Here is a 12,239-nt window from a genome sequence, read left to right on the forward strand (position 1 = left end):
ACACACACACTGACTAAATCCATTGTTTCTATGTGTTTATCAGATGATGGGGGATCTAGGTGGAGCCTCCGTACTGCTCTCTCCTTTACAATAAAGTCTCCTCTTACCCGGTGATGTGAGGGGCGGCTGATTGTCCATCATGACGTCCTTGTAGAGATCCTTGTGTCCTTCTAAATACTCCCACTCCTCCATGGAGAAATAGACAGTGACATCCTGACACCTTATAGGAACCTGACACACACAATGATACAGTCACCATCCAGACACACCCCTTGTCTGTTACTGGATAATGTCCCAGAATCCTCCTCACCTCTCCTGTCAGCAGCTCCATCATCTTCTTGGTGACTTCTAGAATCTTCTCCATGTTGTGTCTCTCGGGTTTTAGGGAGTCACATGGAGGCACTGTGATGGTCATGTGATCTCCTGACTTCACAAGAGGAAATCTCTGTATTGGGGAACCAATAGGAATATCATGTTAGAATCCCAGAATCCTCCTCACCTCTCCAGTCAGGTCTGTATTATTAATAGAGATAAGAGTGATGTCATGTGACCTCCCAGAATCCTCCTCACCTCTCCGGTCAGGTCTGTTTTATTAATAGAGATAAGAGTGATGTCATGTGACCCCCCAGAATCCTCCTCACCTCTCCGGTCAGGTCTGTGTTTTATTAATAGAGATAATAGTGATATCATGTGACCTCCCAGAATCCTCCTCACCTCTCCGGTCAGGTCTGTGTATTATTAATAGAGATAAGAGTGATGTCATGTGACCTCCCAGAATCCTCCTCACCTCTCCGGTCAGGTCTGTGTTTTATTAATAGAGATAAGAGTGATGTCATGTGACCTCCCAGAATCCTCCTCACCTCTCCGGTCAGGTCTGTGTATTATTAATAGAGATAATAGTGATATCATGTGACCTCCCAGAATCCTCCTCACCTCTCCGGTCAGCTGGTAGATGATCTCCAGGGTGAGGTTCATTATGTTCTCCATACTATGACTCCAGTCATTGTCCATCATCAATGAGGTGGTCATGACATCTGTACAGGACGCTCCTCTTCGAAGGTCATAAACTGAAAATTTGATATCAATTTAAAATCTCAGCATTTCAGATGGAAGAAAAAGCCCCCGAAGTGCTGAGCGCAGCCCAAGTTCTGATTATCACTCAGAAAACCAATAGTGTTATCATTAAGAGGTCCTCCATCCCAAGACTCTCCTATTCAACGTTACATTATCTCCATTTGGGGAAAGGATTATTACTACCAGCCAAGTTCTCAATCAATTATAAAATTAAACATTTATTTGAACACATTGAAAAACATTTTAATACAATACCAACTTCCCTGGTGCCTTCATGGCAGCATATTCATGAAGGCACCAGGGAAGTAAGTTAGTAATGGGAGAGGAATTTGAAGGGTAAGCTGAAAAGTATAGAGATGGAGTTGGGTGCCATCAGCATAGAGGTGGTATTAGAAGCCATGGACAATCAACTGTTCCCGAGAGGAGGTGTGGATAGAGAATGGGACCCGTCCAAGGACAGACTATTGGGGGACCCCTATGAAGTCCTGTCCACCTCCAACCTCAACCAAAACGGATCTCAGCTACCCCATCCCACCCAGACAACAATCCAAGACTCATACAATCTGGATGACCGGGAACTCTCAACACAGCTTGAAAGGTAAGCGTGTCAGTTGACATGTCCTACTTGATTCAGTGATGGGTGACGTAGTGATGTCACGTGGTGGTCTTAGGGTTGCCACCTCATCCCTTTAAACCCGAACACATATTAATTACACAGGTTCTGTGGCTCATTAAGGTGGCAATTAAACTCACTCAATGCCTTATCTGCATTAAATTTGCCTCAGAACCTGTGTAGTTCATATGTGTTCGCGTTTAAAGGGATGAGGTGGCAACCCTAGGTGGTCTCTTCCATGTCCTTACGCAACCATCGTTGGGCAAACTCAGACTAGACGACTTCTTTATATCATTTCTATTTTCCTGATGGTCAGTAAATTGGGTTCTCGTTTTGGTAGAGACATATCAGAATTGTAAACCCAGACCGAGGACGTAGGCTATATATTGAGGGGATCTAAAATTGGAGAGAATTCTATTAACCACTTAAGGACCAGACCAATATGCTGCTAAATGACCCAAGGGGTTTTTACAATTCGGCACTGCGTCGCTTTAACAGACAATTGCGCGGTCGTGCGACGTGGCTCCCAAACAAAATTGGCGTCCTTTTTTCCCACAAATAGAGCTTTCTTTTGGTGGTATTTGATCACCTCTGCGGTTTTTATTTTTTGCGCTATAAACAAAAATAGAGCGACAATTTTGAAAAAAATGCAATATTTTTTACTTTTTGCTATAATAAATATCCCCCAAAAACATATATAACATTTTTTTTCCATCAGTTTAGGGCGATACGTATTCTTCTACCTATTTTTGGTAAAAAAAAAATCGCATTAAGCGTTTATCGATTGGTTTGCGCAAAATTTATAGCGTTTACAAAATAGGGGATAGTTTTAATTATTTTTTTTTTTTTACTACTAATGGCGGCGATCAGCGGTTTTTTTTCGTGACCGCGACATTATGGCGGACACTTCGGACAATTTTGACAAATTTTTGGGACCATTGTCATTTTCACAGCAAAAAATGCATTTAAATTGCATTGTTTATTGTGAAAATGACAGTTGCAGTTTGGGAGTTAACCACAGGGGGGCGCTGTAACATTTAGTGTTCACCTAGTGTGTGTTTACAACTGTAGGGGGGTGTGTCTGTAGGACTGACGTCATCGATCGAGTCTCCCTATAAAAGGGATCACTCGATCGATGCAGCCGCCACAGTGAAGCACGGGGAAGCCGTGTTTACATACGGCTCTCCCCGTTCTTCAGCTCCGGGGAGCGATCGCGACGGAGCGGCTATAAACGAATAGTCGTCCCGGATCGCTCCCCGCGGGAATACGACCGCCGCATGTAGCGGAGGGGTCCCGATCGGACCCACGTCTAGGCAGGGACGTACAGGTACGCCAATGTGCCTGTACGTGCCATTCTGCCGACGTATATGTACATGCGGCGGTCGGGAAGTGGTTAATTGATCATGTAATAAATATTGATATGTTCTTTTGCAATGGATACATATATTTTGATGTATGTAGTGTAAAATTATTATATTCGCATATTATTATTACCTCTTTAATATCCTATTACCTCCTCGTCTGTCCCAGCAACGTCGCCTCACTACTTCCTCAAGACTCGCCTCTCACCCGGAAATTCCTATTTATACCTGACATCACTTCCTGTCAGAAGGGAGCATTGAGACTTCCAGTGCGTGTTCCTCTCAATATAAGTGATATCACCACCTTGGGGAGATGATAGGGAGTGCAGTCCTCGACAGGCCTTGTTCTACATCTTATCAATCCGGATCACATTTCAGTTAACCCCTTTAGTGTCTGGATCCTTTTCTTCCTATATTCCCTTGAGTTCATTCCAAAGCATTTTTTCTTTCAATCGTTTTTTTTATTGAAATTTGACAAAATAAGTGAAAAATAAACAGGTCACAAATAGCAATGACAGTAGAATTGACAGGTAATTGTAGAAAACATATGTACAGGGAAAACACAAGGGATATAACGAACATGACCTATTGAGGAGACTACCCAGGCATCGTTAATGCTAGAAGCAAGAGAAGTATACCAATAGTCTGGTTAGACTTCAAGCGGTAGTAAACTCTCCAAAAGATAAACGATTTACCAACATTAGAATTTAAATATTTTTTTTACCCCTTCCATACCGGGTTGGCACTTATACACCCTCCCCATCCCGCCCAGACCAATTTTTGGCTTTCAGCGCTGTTGCACTTTGAATGACAATTGCGCGGTCATGCTACACTGTACCCAAACTACATTTTTATCATTTTGTACCCACAAATAGATGGCACAGATGGGCACGGATAGGCGGCATGGATGGGCACGGATAGGCAGCATGGATGGGCACTGATAGGCGGCATGGATGGGTACTGATAGGCGGCATGGATGGGCACTGATAGGTGGCACGGATGGGCATTGATAGGTGGCACTATCGTATGTGTTGTACTAATGGATGCCAATCAGTGCCAAACAATGCCTGCCAATCAGTGATGCCCATTGTGGGCACTGATTGGCATCCATTGCGGGCACTGATTGGCATCCATTTTTTGTGTCATTGTCATCCCTGGTGGTCCAGTGGGCATCCCTAGTGGTCCATTGGGCATCCCTGGTGGTCCAGTGGGCATCCTCTGGGGGGATGTGCTGATAATCAATCAGCACAAACCCCCCTGTCACAGGACAGCCGATCGGCTCTCCTCTACTCGCGTCCGATTACCGGCTTTTCCTGTTTACATCGTGATCAGCCGTGATTGGACACGGTTGATCACGTGGTAAAGAGTCTCCATGAGACTCTTTACCTAGATTGGTGTCGCGGGTTGTCAGACTGACACCCTGCAACAACGATCGGCGAGATGCGCGCCCCAGGGGGCGCGCAGCGGCTCAATATCCTGAGGACATCATATGACGTCCACTCGGGTTATTGAAACCACTTTGCCACCGTCAATTTGTCATTGGCGAGCGGCAAGTGGTTAAAATAAAATGGGCACTAAGAGTATGCCCAAAAATCGTTCTTACTGTAAAAAATCTTTATATTCGAACCGCATCTGCTCTATAACAGCCCGCGCCATATCAACTGTGGTCTTCCGCGTCTGTCAGTAGATTTTCCTCTTCATAATCCTGCGCATGTGCAGTAAGAGCAGTATCCAAGCCTTTTCTTTGTTTCCGGTTACTACGGAAACAAAGTCTAACGAATCAGAGACTATCCTTTAGAAAGAATTATGAAGTATCGCAGGATGTCGGGGGTGACGTCGACATTAGGAAATGACGCAGCCTCGGCATAGGCCCTGCATTTTTCCGGAAGGGTCTCGGCTTGCCGGGAAATTAGGACATACGGCGCACGCGCGGGCAATTTGTGCCCCTAACCCACGGACTTTTAGAGCTCCCCGAGTGCCTTCCATTCGTACAGTATTAAAACCCCTTATGGTACATTTTAGGATGTAACCTAAAATGTGACCACTCTCTCTTTGTACCACCCTTTCTTTCCCTTTTCCCTCTCTCTATTCTATTTTTTCTCTTCCCTATCCCTCTCTTTAGCCTTTTTCTTGGTCTTTCTCTGCCTTTTTTCTTTGTTCCTCCCTCTCCATGTATCCCCAGCCATGCCATAACCTGAGTGGGCAGCCGCAGGCTCCAGGCACAGCCATGCTGGGCAGCGGCAGAAAGGCTGGGAGAGTGGTGCGGGCTTCAAGAACAGCCCAGGATTCGTGACCCCTGGCAAATCATCATTTGACCTCCGAGGGGGTCCCGACCCCCAGGTTGAGAACCACTGGTCTAGAGCAACTAATTATAAAACCTGCAATTGTCCATCTAAAGAAAAGTTGTAGGAATGGGTTTACAACCGCTTTAAGAAGTTCTACATTCAATACCATTGATCTCATTCAAGTATCAGAGGTACGTTTCCATATTCTTGTAACAATTTGCGGCCCGCTCCCAGGCCGAAGGCAATCAGCCCCCAAGATGCTACACCAAAACAGGTCACCTGTACTTTATATAATTGTACGAGAGAATGTGTTCTCTAGATCAATCCCTGAGTTTTCTTGTCAAACTTTCAATGACGATCAACCTCCGTCACGGGAGGGGCGTGATCGCATCATGTAAGCCACCAATACTAGCCTATTCACTTTAGTTAACAATAGGAAGGAGTATAGTTACAAATGGAGAAAAGGGGCTGAAGGGTTAATGAGGTTTGTATGCTGTATGTATTTCTCTAGTGAGGAGATTGTGTTTGCATGTACGAGCGTGATCAGCAGAAATAGTTCCCTTCGAGAACATCTTGACCTGTAGACACTGCTGGAATGTATCGTATGAGTTTAACTCTTGTTCAGACCAGTTTCAAACGATCTACGTACTATTGTTTATCCCTTTCACGCCAACGGAACGCATATATGCGTCCTCGGCTTTCAGGGGTTATACCGGGATGATGCCTGCAGCCGCAGGCATCATCCCGGTACCGTTGTTTAGAGCGGGCGATCGGCTTTCCAAACATAACAACCGATGCGGCTAAAAGCCGCTCGGTTGTTATGCCGGAGGAGCGGGAGGGGACATCCCCCCCCTCCCGCCGCCTCTCGCTGCTCTGACCGGGCCTCCCGTCCCACCGGGAGATCCGATCCACGATCCGGCGCCTCCAGCGTCTCGGCGCGCTCTGAAACAAAGCCGTAAATGGCTTTGATTCAGTGTCCGCATTGAAACCACGGAAGCGGCGTCATGACGTCACTTCCGGGTTTCTCAGATGCCAATGGCGCCGGATTTAAAAAAGTACACAGTATTCAGAATCGCCGTTTTCGGCGATCTGAATACTTTGAAGTGCAAAAGAGGGCTCGGAGGTCTTTTAGACCCCCGATCCCTCCATAAAGAGTACCTGTCACCACCTATTACTGTCACATGGGATGTTTACATTCCTTGTGACAGCAATAAAAGTGATCAAAATGTAAAAAAAAAAAAAAAAAATGTAATATTAGAAAAAATAAATAAATAAATAAGAAAACAGCTTGCGCAGCAAAGAAAGCGCATACGGAAGTCGCGCCCGCATATGAAAACGGTGTTCAAATAACACATGTGAGGTATCGCCGCGATCGTAAGAGCGAGAGCAATAATTATAGCACTAGGCCTACTCTGTAACTCTAACCTGGTAACCGTAAAAAAAGTTTAAAGCGTCGCCTATGGAGATTTTTAGTTACCGTAGTTTGTCGCCATTCCACGAGTGCGTGCAATTATAAAGCGTGTCATGCTTGGTATCTATTTACTCGGCATAACATCATCTTTCACATTATGCAAAAAAATTGGGCTAATTTTACTTTTTCATTTTTTTAAAATTCATGAAAGTAAATTTTTCCCAAAAAGTTGTGTTTAAAACACCGCCGCACAAATACCGTATGACATAAAATATTGCAACAATCGCCATTTTATTCTCTAGATTCTCTGCTAAAAATATATATATAATGTTTGGGGGTTCTAAGTAATTTTCTAGCCAAAAATATGGATTTTAACTTGTAAACACCAAATGTCATACATAGGCATGAAAGGGTTATACTGTACATACAGTTGTGGCCAAAAGTTTTGAGACTGACACAAATATTAGTTTTCACAAAGTTTGCTGCTAAACTGCTTTTAGATCTTTGTTTCAGTTGTTTCTGTGATGTAGTGAAATATAATTCCACGCACTTCATACGTTTCAAAGGCTTTTATCGACAATTACATGACATTGATGCAAAGAGTCAGTATTTGCAGTGTTGGCCCTTCTTTTTCAGGACCTCTGCAATTGGACTGGGCATGCTCTCAGTCAACTTCTGGGCCAATTCCTGAGGCCCCGTACACACGACCGAGTTTCTCGGCAGAATTCAGCCAGAAACTCGATCGGAGCTGGATTCTGCCGAGAAACTCGGTCGTGTGTACACTTTTCACCGAGGAAGCCGACGAGGAACTCGTCGGGCCAAATAGAGAACATGTTCTCTATTTCCTTGTTGTTCAATGAGGAAAGTTGGCCCGCCGAGATCCTCGGCGGCTTCAACACAGAACTCGACGAGAAACTCGATGTGTTTGGCACGTCGAGTTCCTCGGACGTGTGTATGGGGCCTGACTGATAGCGACCCATTCTTTCATAATCACTTCTTGGAGTTTGTCAGAATTAGTGGGTTTTTGTTTGTGAGTAACTTGTATAGCGCAACAAATGCGAACTAAATCGCCTCAAGGCGCTTCCCGTCCAGAGTCATTCCGATCCTTCAGAAGAGGTGGGTCTTTAGTTTTTTCCTAAAGGCCTGATGGTTTTCCTCCAAGCGGATGGTAGTGGGTAGAGCATTCCATAGCCGTGGTCCTTGGACCGAAAATCTACGTTCTCCCTTCGATTTGTAGCGGGATTTAGGAATTTTGAGAAGGTTTTGGTCGGTTGACCGGAGAACGCGCTTGGTGACGTAGGGTTTTATTTTCTCGCTTAAGTATTGGGGAGCGTTCCCCTGTATACATTTGTGGGTGAGGCAGAGTGTCTTGAATGTCACCCGGTCCTGTACGGGCAGCCAGTGGAGGGACCTCAAGGCCGGGGAGACTGATTCCCACGGCTTTTTACCTGTTACCAGTCTGGCTGCCGTGTTCTGGACGACTTGTAGACGTGAAATCTGGTATTTCGGTAGTCCTAAATAGAGGGAATTTGCGTAGTCGAGTCGTGAGTTGATGATCGTTCCCACCACTACTGCCGTGTCCCCCCGGGTGCCTCTTGAGGATTGACCACAAGTTCTCAATGGGATTAAGGTCTGGGGATTTTCCAGGCCATGGACCCGAAATGTCAACGTTTTGGTCCCCGAGCCACTTAGTTATCACTTTTGCCTTATGGCACGGCGCTCCATCGTGCTGGAAAATGTATTGTTCTTTACCCCCATCTGTTGTTGGAAGAAGTTGCTGTTGGATGGTGTTTTGGTTCCATTCTTTATTCATGGAAAATTGTGAGTGAGCCCCCCATTCCCTTGGATGAGAAGCCCCCCCACACATGAATGGTCTCAGGATGCTTTACTGTTGGCATGACACAGGACTGATGGTAGCGTCACCTTTTCTTCTCCGGACAAGCCTTTTTCCTGATGCCCCAAACAATCGGAAAGAGGCTTCATCGGAGAATATGACTTTGCCCCCCCCAGTCCTCAGCAGTCCATTCACCATATTTTCTGCAGAAGATCAATCTGTCCCGGATGTTTTTTTTTGGAGAGAAGTGGCTTCTTTGCTGCCCTTCTTGACACCAGGCCATCTTCCAAAATTCTTCGCCTCACTGTGCATGCCGACGCGCTCACACCCGCCTGCTGCCATTCCTGAGCAAGCTCTGCACTGTTGGCACTCCGATCCCGCAGCTCTCCGATCACACCCGCCTGCTGCCATTCCTGAGCAAGCTCTGCACTGGTGGCACTCCGATCCCGCAGCTCTCCGATCACACCCGCCTGCTGCCATTCCTGAGCAAGCTCTGCACTGGTGGCACTCCGATCCCGCAGCTCTCCGATCACACCCGCCTGCTGCCATTCCTGAGCAAGCTCTGCACTGGTGGCACTCCGATCCCGCAGCTCTCCGATCACACCCGCCTGCTGCCATTCCTGAGCAAGCTCTGCACTGGTGGCACTCCGATCCCGCAGCTCTCCGATCACACCCGCCTGCTGCCATTCTTGAGCAAGCTCTGCACTGGTGGCACTTCGATCCCGCAGCTCTCCGATCACCCCTGCCTGCTGCCATTCCTGAGCAAGCTCTGCACTGGTGGCACTCCGATCCCGCAGCTCTCCGATCACACCTGCCTGCTGCCATTCCTGAGCAAGCTCTGCACTGGTGGCACTCCGATCCCGCAGCTCTCCGATCACACCCGCCTGCTGCCATTCCTGAGCAAGCTCTGCACTGGTGGCACTCCGATCCCGCAGCTCTCCGATCACACCTGCCTGCTGCCATTCCTGAGCAAGCTCTGCACTGGTGGCACTCCGATCACACCTGCCTGCTGCCATTCCTGAGCAAGCTCTGCACTGGTGGCACTCCGATCCCGCAGCTCTCCGATCACATCTGCCTGCTGCCATTCCTGAGCAAGCTCTGCACTGGTGGCACTCCGATCCCGCAGCTCTCCGATCACACCCGCCTGCTGCCATTCCTGAGCAAGCTCTGCACTGGTGGCACTCCGATCCCGCAGCTCTCCGATCACACCCGCCTGCTGCCATTCCTGAGCAAGCTCTGCACTGGTGGCACTTCGATCCCGCAGCTCTCCGATCACACCCGCCTGCTGCCATTCCTGAGCAAGCTCTGCACTGGTGGCACTCCGATCCCGCAGCTCTCCGATCACACCTGCCTGCTGCCATTCCTGAGCAAGCTCTGCACTGGTGGCACTTCGATCCCGCAGCTCTCCGATCACACCCGCCTGCTGCCATTCCTGAGCAAGCTCTGCACTGGTGGCACTCCGATCCCGCAGCTCTCTGATCACACCCGCCTGCTGCCATTCCTGAGCAAGCTCTGCACTGGTGGCACTCCGATCCCGCAGCTCTCCGATCACACCCGCCTTCTGCCACTCCTGAGCAAGCTCTGAACTGGTGGCACTCCGATCACACCCGCCTGCTGCCATTCCTGAGCCAGCTCTGCACTGGTGGCACTCCGATCCCGCAGCTCTCCGATCACACCCGCCTGCTGCCATTCCTGAGCAAGCTCTGCACTGGTGGCACTCCGATCCCGCAGCTCTCCGATCACACCCGCCTGCTGCCATTCCTGAGCAAGCTCTGCACTGGTGGCACTCCGATCCCGCAGCTCTCCGATCACATCTGCCTGCTGCCATTCCTGAGCAAGCTCTGCACTGGTGGCACTCCGATCCCGCAGCTCTCCGATCACACCCGCCTGCTGCCATTCCTGAGCAAGCTCTGCACTGGTGGCACTCCGATCCCGCAGCTCTCCGATCACACCCGCGTGCTGCCATTCCTGAGCAAGCTCTGCACTGGTGGCACTCCGATCCCGCAGCTCTCCGATCACACCCGCCTGCTGCCATTCCTGAGCAAGCTCTGCACTGGTGGCACTCCGATCCCGCAGCTCTCCGATCACACCTGCCTGCTGCCCTTCCTGAGCAAGCTCTGCACTGGTGGCACTCCGATCCCGCAGCTTTCCGATCACACCCGCCTGCTGCCATTCCTGAGCAAGCTCTGCACTGGTGGCACTCCGATCCCGCAGCTCTCCGATCACACCCGCCTGCTGCCATTCCTGAGCAAGCTCTGCACTGGTGGCACTCCGATCCCGCAGCTTTCCGATCACACCCGCCTGCTGCCATTCCTGAGCAAGCTCTGCACTGGTGGCACTCCGATCCCGCAGCTCTCCGATCACACCCGCCTGCTGCCATTCCTGAGCAAGCTCTGCACTGGTGGCACTCCGATCCCGCAGCTCTCCGATCACACCCGCCTGCTGCCATTCCTGAGCAAGCTCTGCACTGGTGGCACTCCGATCCCGCAGCTCTCCGATCACACCCGCCTGCTGCCATTCCTGAGCAAGCTCTGCACTGGTGGCACTCCGATCCCGCAGCTTTCCGATCACACCCGCCTGCTGCCATTCCTGAGCAAGCTCTGCACTGGTGGCACTCCGATCCCGCAGCTCTCCGATCACACCCGCCTGCTGCCATTCCTGAGCAAGCTCTGCACTGGTGGCACTCCGATCCCGCAGCTCTCCGATCACACCTGCCTGCTGCCATTCCTGAGCAAGCTCTGCACTGGTGGCACTCCGATCCCGCAGCTCTCCGATCACACCCGCCTGCTGCCATTCCTGAGCAAGCTCTGCACTGGTGGCACTCCGATCCCGCAGCTTTCCGATCACACCTGCCTGCTGCCATTCCTGAGCAAGCTCTGCACTGGTGGCACTCCGATCCCGCAGCTCTCCGATCACACCCGCCTGCTGCCATTCCTGAGCAAGCTCTGCACTGGTGGCACTCCGATCCCGCAGCTCTCCGATCACACCCGCCTGCTGCCATTCCTGAGCAAGCTCTGCACTGGTGGCACTCCGATCCCGCAGCTCTCCGATCACATCTGCCTGCTGCCATTCCTGAGCAAGCTCTGCACTGGTGGCACTCCGATCCCGCAGCTCTCTGATCACACCTGCCTGCTGCCATTCCTGAGCAAGCTCTGCACTGGTGGCACTCCGATCCCGCAGCTCTCTGATCACACCCGCCTGCTGCCATTCCTGAGCAAGCTCTGCACTGTTGGCACTCCGATCCCGCAGCTCTCCGATCACATCTGCCTGCTGCCATTCCTGAGCAAGCTCTGCACTGGTGGCACTCCGATCCCGCAGCTCTCTGATCACACCCGCCTGCTGCCATTCCTGAGCAAGCTCTGCACTGGTGGCACTCCGATCCCGCAGCTCTCCGATCACACCTGCCTGCTGCCATTCCTGAGCAAGCTCTGCACTGGTGGCACTCCGATCCCGCAGCTCTCCGATCACATCTGCCTGCTGCCATTCCTGAGCAAGCTCTGCACTGGTGGCACTCCGATCCCGCAGCTCTCCGATCACACCTGCCTGCTGCCCTTCCTGAGCAAGCTCTGCACTGGTGGCACTCCGATCCCGCAGCTCTCCGATCACACCCGCATGCTGCCATTCCTGAGCAAGCTCTGCACTGGTGGCACTCCGATCCCGC

At 50.1% G+C, this 12,239-nt stretch overlaps 1 long non-coding RNA gene across 1 annotated transcript; it reads right to left on the reverse strand.

The window, feature by feature from the left end:
- Positions 1-408: 408 nt before the first annotated feature.
- LOC120909757 lies at positions 409-3,743 on the reverse strand. Its single transcript, XR_005741373.1, has 3 exons — positions 3,182-3,743; positions 934-1,067; positions 409-445 (listed from the first exon to the last, which is right to left on the reverse strand). It is a non-coding gene; the product is annotated as an uncharacterized LOC120909757 (long non-coding RNA).
- Between the last annotated feature and the right edge of the window lie 8,496 nt (positions 3,744-12,239).

Source organism: Rana temporaria, chromosome 8 (genome assembly GCF_905171775.1).
Source record: "Rana temporaria chromosome 8, aRanTem1.1, whole genome shotgun sequence".
In the NCBI taxonomy this organism is placed as follows: Eukaryota; Metazoa; Chordata; class Amphibia; order Anura; family Ranidae; genus Rana; species Rana temporaria.